Source organism: Ovis aries, chromosome 15 (genome assembly GCF_016772045.2).
Source record: "Ovis aries strain OAR_USU_Benz2616 breed Rambouillet chromosome 15, ARS-UI_Ramb_v3.0, whole genome shotgun sequence".
NCBI classification, from domain to species: domain Eukaryota; kingdom Metazoa; phylum Chordata; class Mammalia; order Artiodactyla; family Bovidae; genus Ovis; species Ovis aries.
In genome coordinates this window covers 51067153-51076736 of record NC_056068.1, presented here as the reverse complement: position 1 = coordinate 51076736, position 9584 = coordinate 51067153, and the positions used below count along the sequence as shown (strand labels likewise).

Sequence of the window (9584 nt, the reverse complement as noted above, 5' to 3'; positions counted from 1 at the left end):
GTGACGTCAGGGGGCGGGCCGCGGCGGGGAATCCCCGGATTGTACCAAGTGCTGTCCTGGGGGGGGAACGGAACAAAACCAGGAAGGAACCGCCGAAAGGGTCTAGACCATCAGGAGTCCACAAAATGTCTCACCTCCCTGGGAGCTCCTATGGCAGTCGGAGCTGTGAACGAGGACCGAGATCGGAGCCTCTGAGACGGCTTCCCCTCTCCTGTTGGCGCGCTCCGCAGGCGGGGCCTCCGGGGGGCGGGGCCTGTGTTCCTTAACCCCACCGCGCCCGGACCGAAGTCAACGAAAACAGACACTCTGGACCAGGCGGTGCACTAAACTGGGGACCTGGAGATCCCCTCACACCCGGACCCTGCTCTTCGAGGCGCTCAAGATCTGTGAGGCGAGACGACACGGACACAAGGCAGACAGTGAAACAGCGAGATACGGAAGAGGAAGGGACTGAGGGATGAGGCCCTGCTCTGCAGAGGTGATGGCACTGATCTGGATCATGAGGAATGAAATAGGAATTGGCCGAGAGAAACGGATACCAGGCAGCGAACGAGAAGAACAAACGCAGAGCTTTGAGGATATAAAGACTTCCAGTAGATTCGGGCCTGGAAGGAAGGGAGGCAGAACTGCCCTTGTCCGGAGCAAGGTTTTAGGCTCCAGTTCATCGCAGAAAATTTACGACCTTGAGAGTAAAGGAATACAGCTGATTTCATCGAGCAAACCCCTGCCCCAGAGGGGAAAAAAAGGCTTTCCTGAGACTGCACAAGAGGGGATGGCTGAGCCGGCCAGCACCTATCACTCCATGTGGGTGGCTCTGGAAGAGCGGCAGCATCTCTTGCTGGTACACTCACTTGAGTACTCAGCTTGCAGGAACTGTGATAAAACTGTCTCCAGCCAGACCCCAGTCCAGAGCTCTGCAAACAGGCTGCTGTGAAGTATGAAAGGAGTGATTCAGTGGAGCCCTGCAGGCCGTAGAAGTGACAGGTCTGTTGAGATGCAAATGGGAATGGGTGGCAAGTCTTGGAAAGCTGTAACTGCTGGAGACCCAGCAGGAGTGTGTATGCTGCTGTGCTTTGAAACCACAATGAATTGAGCTCAGTCCTCCTGTGCCATTGTCTTTGACCCTCATTTCCTTTGCATATGCCATGCGTGTTGTGTACAACACCTTTCCCTCTAGTGAGCCTGACTCCTACTCATAAGTCACCTCTTCCAGCAAAGCTTTGTTGAGCCTGCACTTTAGTTAAGCCTTCTCTAAACTCGGCCCCAGCCTAACCCTAGCCTTGTCCCTTGAAGGAATGGGTGGTGGGTGTTAACATTAACTAGAAGTTGTGCCCAGGAGAAGGGGATGGTACCCATGGAGGCTCAGGGCCAATTGGCAACAATTAAATTCCCTCTTAGGAGTGAGTGACTTGCAGGTGCCTGGGGACGCCATCAAAGGAACTGAGGCTGTGTATATTGAAGGGCATATTGTCAAGGCTTTGCCTTACTGTGAGGCAGAGAGGTATTATTTCTCTCAGTTGGAGAGTCATATTGGGGTCAGGATTTCCTAATCTAGGAAATTTAAAATAATTTTGTCATGTTTAAATAGTACATGATAAAGAAGTATTTGATTTTGACTAAAAATATTTTTATCTTTAGAATATGAAAAGTTGTACTATAAAGTTCACTTAAATTTTTAGATGATATTCATTATAGACAAATTATTTATGCTTCACATTTAACATGCTGCTTAATATATCTTTGATTATGTTAGAAAGCCATGAAGTGATGACCAATAAATATAAAAAGTGAGTATATCATGATTTAGAGACCTAATGTACTTTAGAGTGTAGTTTGAAACTTGTACCTGGATTAGGCATCTCCCAGCAGCCAGAGTGATTAAAACCTAAATCAGTTCCTGTTACTCTACTTAAAACCCTCCTAAAGCTTTTCCGCATATTCAACTCAAATTCCTAAATGCTTTCTGTGGCTTTCAAGGCCCTGCTTAGTCTGGCTCCTGCCCACATCTCTGCCTTTACTTCTCCTACTGTTGAATGAAACCTTATTCACAACACTGAAATGACTGCTAAGACTTCCCCAGTGGCTCAGTGGTAAAGAATCTGCCTGCCGGTGCAGCAGACAGGGATGCTATCCCTGGTCCGAGAAGATCCCACAAACTGAGGGGCAACTAGGCCTGTGCACCATAACTACAGCCTGTACTCTAGAGCCTGGGAGCCGCAACTACTGAAGCCCCAGAGCTTATGCTGGGCAACAAGAGAAGCCACTGCAATTAGAGTAGTCCCCACTCACCGCAAGTAGAGAAAAACCTGCGCAGCAACAAAAACTCAGTAAAGCCAAAAATAAATCAATTTTTCTAAAAAAAGAAAAACAAATCACAGGCAAACTGCCACTGTGGAACCTTTGCCCTGGCTGTCCCCTATTCCTGGTGCTCTTCCTCCTAAACATTTATGGGCTGACTCTTGCCTGCAAGTCAGATTTCAGAAGACCCCATCTGAATGAAATAGCTCCTATCCTAATCAGCGTCTGCAGATCATCCAGTTGTTGTTCCTTTCAGAGCATTTATCACTCTCAGAAAGGATCATGCTTCTGTGTTGTTTGTTGCTTGTTTTGTTGTTTATGACCTATCTCTCCTACCAGGCTGGAAGCTTCAGGATAGCCGGGACCAGTTCAGCCTTGATCCCAGCTCTGTCTTCAAGCACCTAGAACAGGGCCTGGCATCAACTGACTAGGTGATCAGTAAATATTTACCCCTGTTGCTCTCATTAAAAATATGCAGAAACAATTCTCAAGACCCAGTGCATAGAAGTCTTGAATTCAAAACTGTAACTATTTTTAATTGAAAAATAACATGCACATAGTCAGAAATTCAAATAGTATAAGAGAAAGCCTCTTTGCTTCACATGTGTCTATTGGCTAGCATAGGACAGACTATTCAGTGGTCTCTTGGTTTTGTGTGTGTATGTGTGTTCAGCCTGCCAGGCTCCTCTGTCTATGGGATTTCCCAGGCAAGAATACTGGAGTGGGTTGCCATTTCCTCCTCCAGGTCTCTTGGTTATTTTTTACTTAATACAACTCTTTCTTAAGAGCTCTCGTGATTCTGAGTGTTGGCTGAGCTCTGGTGATTCTTGCTTTGAGTTTCTTACATAGTTGTAGTCACAACCACTGGAGTCATATGAAGACTCGGTGGGGCTGGTTGCTGATAATGGCTCACTGATTTAACCAGCAGGAGATGCTGGCTATTGACTGGAAGGTGAAACCTAGCTGAAAACCTAAAATGAAAGCCCTGCATATGGCCCCTCACACAGCTCAGGGTTCTCCGAACACGGTGGCTAGGCTCTGAAAGGCTACATCCCAAAACAAGCATTCCAGCAGACAGCAAGAAAGCTGCTAGTCTATTAAGGTTCAAGACCAGACACTAGCATAGCATTACTTCCTCTGTGTTTTGTTGGCCAGAGCAGTCCTAGTCCAGCCCAGATTCCAGGACAAAGACCCCAGGTTTCAGAATAAGCCTTCAGATCTCAGTGGCTTAAAACACAAACATTTATGTCTCCCTCATATTCCAGTGCCGGGTAGACCATGTTGGTATACTATTCTCCTTCAACAGTGACTCAGATCCAAGCTGCTTCCACCAGCATCTCCATCATCTCAAAGTTCTTTGATCCCAACTGTTCAGATGGGAGAAAGGTTGCGATGAGGGGAGAAGGGGGTGGACATTCACACTGACATTTAATTGCCTTAGACCTGAAGTGACACACTCTTTGCCCACATCCTCACTGGTGAGATCACATCTCCTAGGAAGGTTGGGAAACAGTGTTCCCCTGCTCCCTGGAAGAGAAAAGTGGGCGTGAACACGTCATTTTACAGATACACACCAATTTCCCAGTCTCTTTCTAGAAGCATCATCATTAACAATTAACACCATTAACAATTTAGTGTGTATCCATCCTTTCAGAAATATTTATATATGTGAAAGTGAAAAGTCACTCAGCCGTGGTGTCTGATTCTTTGCGACCTCATCGTATATACAAGAATATAAAAACACAAATGTAGCATTTGCACACTGTTCTACATGTTGCTTCTTCTTTATGTAACAATATATTTTTGATATATCTTAAAGAACTTCACATATCAGACTACATAGATCTACTTCATTCCTTTTTTTTTTCACTTGAAGAAGACCACCAAATTTATTTTGTACACATTGATTTATAATATGGTATTAACCTTTTCTTATTTGCCAAGCATTTTATTTTCTCTTTTTTTAATTGAAATATAATTGCTTTACAATGTTATGTTGGTTTCTGCCATACAACATGAATCACCCATAAATACGCATATATCCCCTCCCTCTTGAACCTCCCTCCCACCCCCATCCCATCCCACCCCTCTAGGTTGTCACTGAGCACCGAGTTGAGCTTCTTGTGTTATACAGACACTTCCCATACTTCATTCCTTTTAAAGCTGCAAAATAGGGAATTCCCTGGCAGGCAGTGGTTAGGACTCTGCACTTTCACTGTTGAGGGCCCGGGTTCAGTCCCTTGTCGGAGAACAAAGATCCCAAAAGCCAGGGGGCATGGTCAAAAATAAATAAAATAAAGCTTCAAAGTATTTCATTGTAGAGATGTATTATATATATAAATCAATATCATAATGATAAATATTTAGACTATTTCTGATTATTTGCTTTTACGGTGCTGCACTGAACAAGCTTGTATATAGATCTCGGCTTAACTCTGTTAGTAAACCTGTAGGAAGTAATATATAGATAATATATTCAGAAGTTATTATGCATCCCAGTAATGTCCAGTTAGAAAATGTAGTAAAAACAAAGTCATTCACGATAGCAACAAAACCAAATATATTTAGGAGTATAACAAGAAAAAAATTTACTAGATGAAAATGAACAACATAAATTAATTTGATTGTATCAATTATATATTTCATGTATCTTAATGGAATCAATTAAATTAACTGAAGAACATACAAGAATATCTAAATGAAAGAAAAAATATAAATGTTTGGAGTTGGAAAGACTAAAAATAAAAATGTAATTTATACAAATTATGAAGTCAGTATATTCCTATTATATTCTAATAGGATTTCATTGTTATGGAATTTGACAAGTTGTTTCTAAAACTCATCTCAAAAAGAATACCACAAAAATATTTTTAAGAATGAGGAAAGATAGGCAAGATTAGGCAAGATTAATAATAGAATAGAGAACAAAAATAGATCCTCCCATGTAGGAATTTAATATAAGGTAGCATTTCAAATATATAGAAAAAAGAAATCTTTTCAATAATTTATGTAAGGACAATTAGTTATCCAGTTAGAAAAAAAAATAGTTATATTTTTTTCTTCACACCATATGCAAAAGTAAATTCCAGGTGAATTATATTACATTATGACTTATAATCATAAAATGATAAAGATATCAGAAACAAGTAGAATAATTTATTGATAACCTTGGGATAGGGAAGACCTTCCTAAACAACATGCATAACACAAAAGTCATAAGGGAAAAGATAGGTAATTTAAGCATATCAAAATATAAAATTTCTGGACAATAAAACACATCATGCCCTATCAAAATTACAAGTCTTTCATGCAGAAATGGATTGCTAATCCTAAAATTCATATGGAATTTCAAGGGATCCTGAATAGCCAAAATAATCTTGAAAAAGGACATATTTGAAGGACTTTACCCTTCAAGGTATACTACAAAGCTACAACAGTAAAAAAAAAAAAAAAAAAAGGGTGGGGGTTGTAATGGCATAATGATAGACACAAGGACCATTAGACTAAAATTGAGATCCAGGAGTAAACCCATACATCAATGGCCAATTGCTTTTTGACAAGGATGCCAACTCAATTCAATAGAAAAAAATTTTTTTCTTCGACAAATGGCTGAGACAACTGGATTTGTATATACAAAAGAATAAAATCAGACCCTTACCTCATGTCATATACAAAACAGCTAACTCAAAATGGACCTAAACTTAAGAGCTAAAACTGTTTTAAAAATCTTTGAAAAAGCATTAGGGAACATCTTTATGACTATAATTTTATGAATATGAAAGCAAAAGCTACTGCTGCTGCTAAGTCGCTTCAGTCGTGTCCGACTCTGTGGGACCCCATAGACAGCAGCCCAACAGGCTCCCCCGTCCCTGGGATTCTCCAGGCAAGAACATTGGAGTGGGTTGCCGTTTCCTTCTCCAATGCGTTAAAGTGAAAAGTGAAAGTGAAGTCGCTCAGTCATGTCCGACTCTTTGCAACCCCATGGACAGCAGCCCCCAGGCTCCTCGGTCCATGGGATTTGCCAGGCAAGAGTACTGGAGTGGGGTGCCATTGCCTTCTCCAGATACCAAAAGCACAGGCAATAAAAGAAGAAAAGAGCTTTTGTGCATCAAAGGAGATGATCAAGAAAGTGAGAAGACAACCTACAGAATAGGAGAAATCATTTGCAGATATATCTCTGATAAGGGTCTAGTATCCAGAAAAAATAAAGATCTCCTAAAACTCAACACCCTCTTGATGAGAGTAAGAGAGGAGAGTGAAAAAGCTGGCTTTAAACTCAATATTTGAAAAATTAAGATCATGGCATCTGGTCCCATCACTTCATGGCAAATAGAAGGGGGAAAAAGTGGAAGCAGTGACAAATTTTATTTTCTTGGGCTCCAAAATCACTGCAGATAGTGACTGCAACCATGAAATTAAGAGGTTTGCTCCTTGGGAAAAAAAATATGACAAACCTAGAGAGCATATTAAAAAGCAGAGACATCACTTTGCCGACAGAGGTCCAATAAACAAAGCTATGGTTTTTCTAGTAGTCATGTACAAATATAAGCATTGGACCGTTAAAGAAGGTTGAGCACCAAAGAATTGATCCTTTCGAATTGTGGTGCTGAAGAAGACTCTTGAGAGCCCCTTGGACTGCAAGGAGATTGAAACAGTCAATCCTAAAGGAATTAGTCCTGAATATTCATTGGTAGGACTGATGCTGAAGCTGAAACTCCAATACTCTGGCCACCTGATGTGAAGAGCTGACTCTTTGAAAAAGACCCTGAAGCTGGGAAAGATTGAAGGCAAAAGGAGAAGGGAACGGGGGCAGAAGAGGAAATGGTTAGATAACATCACCGAGACTCAATGGACATGAATCTGAACAAACTCTGGGAGATAGTGAAGGACAGGGGAGCCAGGCATGCTACAGTCCATGGGGTTACCCAAAGTCAGATACAACTTAGTGACTGAACAACAACAAAAATAACCCAGTTCAAAAAATGAGCAAATAATTTGAATAGACATTTCTTTAAAGAAGATATACAAAAGACCAATAAACACACGAAAGAGCGCTCAGTGTTGTTATTCATTCAGGTCAGTTCAGTTCAGTCGCTCAATTGTGTCTGACTCCTTGCGACCCCATAAATCGCAGCTTGCCAGGCCTCCCTGTCCATCACCAACTCCCGGAGTTCACTCAGACTCACGTCCATCGAGTCAGTGATGCCATCCAGCCATCTCATCCTCTGTCGTCCCCTTCTGCCCCCAATCCCTCCCAGCATCAGAGTCTTTTCCAATGAGTCAGCTCTTCGCATGAGGTGGCCAAAGTACTGGAGTTTCAGCTTAGGGAAATGCAAATCACCTTATGCCTACTATGATGACTATGATTAAAAAAATTGTTTTAATGGAAAATAACAAGCACTGGCAAAGATGTTAAGAAATTGGAACCTTCGGGCATTCCTAGTGGGAATGTAAAATGGTGCAGCCACTGTGGGAAAGTTTGATTGTTTCTCAAAAGGTTAAACATAGAACATAATGTATTAAACATAGAACCTACCAGTAATTCCACTCCTAGGTTTACTGAAGGCAAGGACTCAAAGAGATATTTGTATACCCTTGTTCATAATGGGGCTTCCTCAGTGGCTCAGCAGTAAAGAATCCACCTGCAACGGAGGAGACACAGGAGACTCAGGTTCGATCCCTGCATCAGGAGGATCCTCTGGAGGAGGTAATGGCAACCCACTCCAGAATTCTTGCCTGAAGAACCCCATGGACAAAGAAGCCTGGCGGGCTACAGTCTGTGCTGTTGCAGGGTCGGACATGACTGAAGCAACTTAGCACACAGGCACAAGCACAGGCACAGGGTCATAATATTATTCACAATAGAAAAAAAGGTGGAAACAACTCATGTCCATTAACAGGTGAACAAATAAGCAAAAGGTGGTTTATACATACAGTGAAATGTTATTCAGCCATAAAAAGCAATGAAGTTCTGATACATGCTATAGCTTCTATGAACCTTGAAAATTTATACCACATGAAATGTCAGACACAAGAGGACAAATATTTTGTGACCACTTATATAAAATATATGGAATAGTCACATTCATGGAAACAGAATGTAGGTTAGAGGTTACGGAGGCATGTGGAGGAAATGGGTAGTTATTACTTGATGTTTGCAGAATTTCTGTTTGAGATGATGAAACAGTTTTGGAAATAGTGGTAATGGTTTTACAATATGATAAATGTAATTAATGCCGCTGAATTATTGTACACTTAGAAATTATTAAAATGGTAATATATGTATATATTTTTAGGCTGCTTCCTGTGATCTTAGTTCCCTGACTAGGGATAGGACCTGCACTCCCTGCTGTGGAAGTGTGGAGTCTTAACCACTAGACCAGGGAAGTCCTTAAAACAGTAATTTTAAGTTAGATATTTTTTCTCAAAAAAAGACACTATATACTAAGTAAAAACAGAGGCAGATAGAGAGGTAGATGAGGAGGAAATATTTGCAACATGTATAACAAATTAGTAAAAATCCAAAGGATGGAAAGAACTCCCACAAGTTAGCCGAAGAGCAGGAAACCTAATATAAAAATGGGCAATGATTTTATCAGAAGAACAAAACCAAATGGTCCACACAAAAAAATTATGCGCAACTAGCGAAATGTAAGTTAAAGTATGAATGAGAGGTCATGTTACAGTCATCAGGTTGGTAAAAATTAAGAAATTTTTTAATATTTAGAGTTGCTGAGGGTGTGGGAGATGGAACCATCATTCCTGCTGGTGGGAGTGTAAACAGACCTAACCTCTTGGGTGGGCACTTTGGCTACATCACAGTCACACACACACACAATCATTCAAACACACTCTTGGTCCCAGCAGTTGCACTCCAGTATATGACAGGATGAATGGCTGCATATGGTATACTCAAAAGATGGAGTTCAGTAAAACCCAAAGGAGAAACTGGATCTGTGAGTCCTAACATTGGAAGTATATGTCTGAAATACTTCATAATACTTTTTAAAATCCAACAGGCTTATTTTTTTGCTTCTAACGTTTATGTTTTGTTTCTAATGATGAGATTAAAGGTTCAGACTGCCGTTTGCAAGCCGCTTTTCACAAATGACACCTGTGAGAGTGGACTGGCTTTATTCTCCATACACGAAAAGCCGTCGTGTCTGCCTTTTTTTTTTCTTTCTTCTAGCTGTGGCTTTGTAGTCTCTGTGACATCTGGATATGCTGTATATAAATTTTGATTGGATAAATGCAAGAATCTGGTAACAGTCATCTTTAGACAGATT

The 9584-nt window shown here is 41.1% G+C and overlaps 1 protein-coding gene across 1 annotated transcript in view; it reads left to right on the top strand.

Moving 5' to 3' along the window:
* The first annotated feature begins 264 nt into the window (after positions 1 to 264).
* STARD10 (StAR related lipid transfer domain containing 10) overlaps positions 265 to 9584 on the top strand; it is a 47643-nt gene continuing 38323 nt past the window's right edge. The window contains exon 1 of the mRNA XM_042233206.1: positions 265 to 984. The gene's annotated coding sequence lies outside the window, so the exon portion shown is untranslated. The remainder of the gene's footprint in view (positions 985 to 9584) is intronic.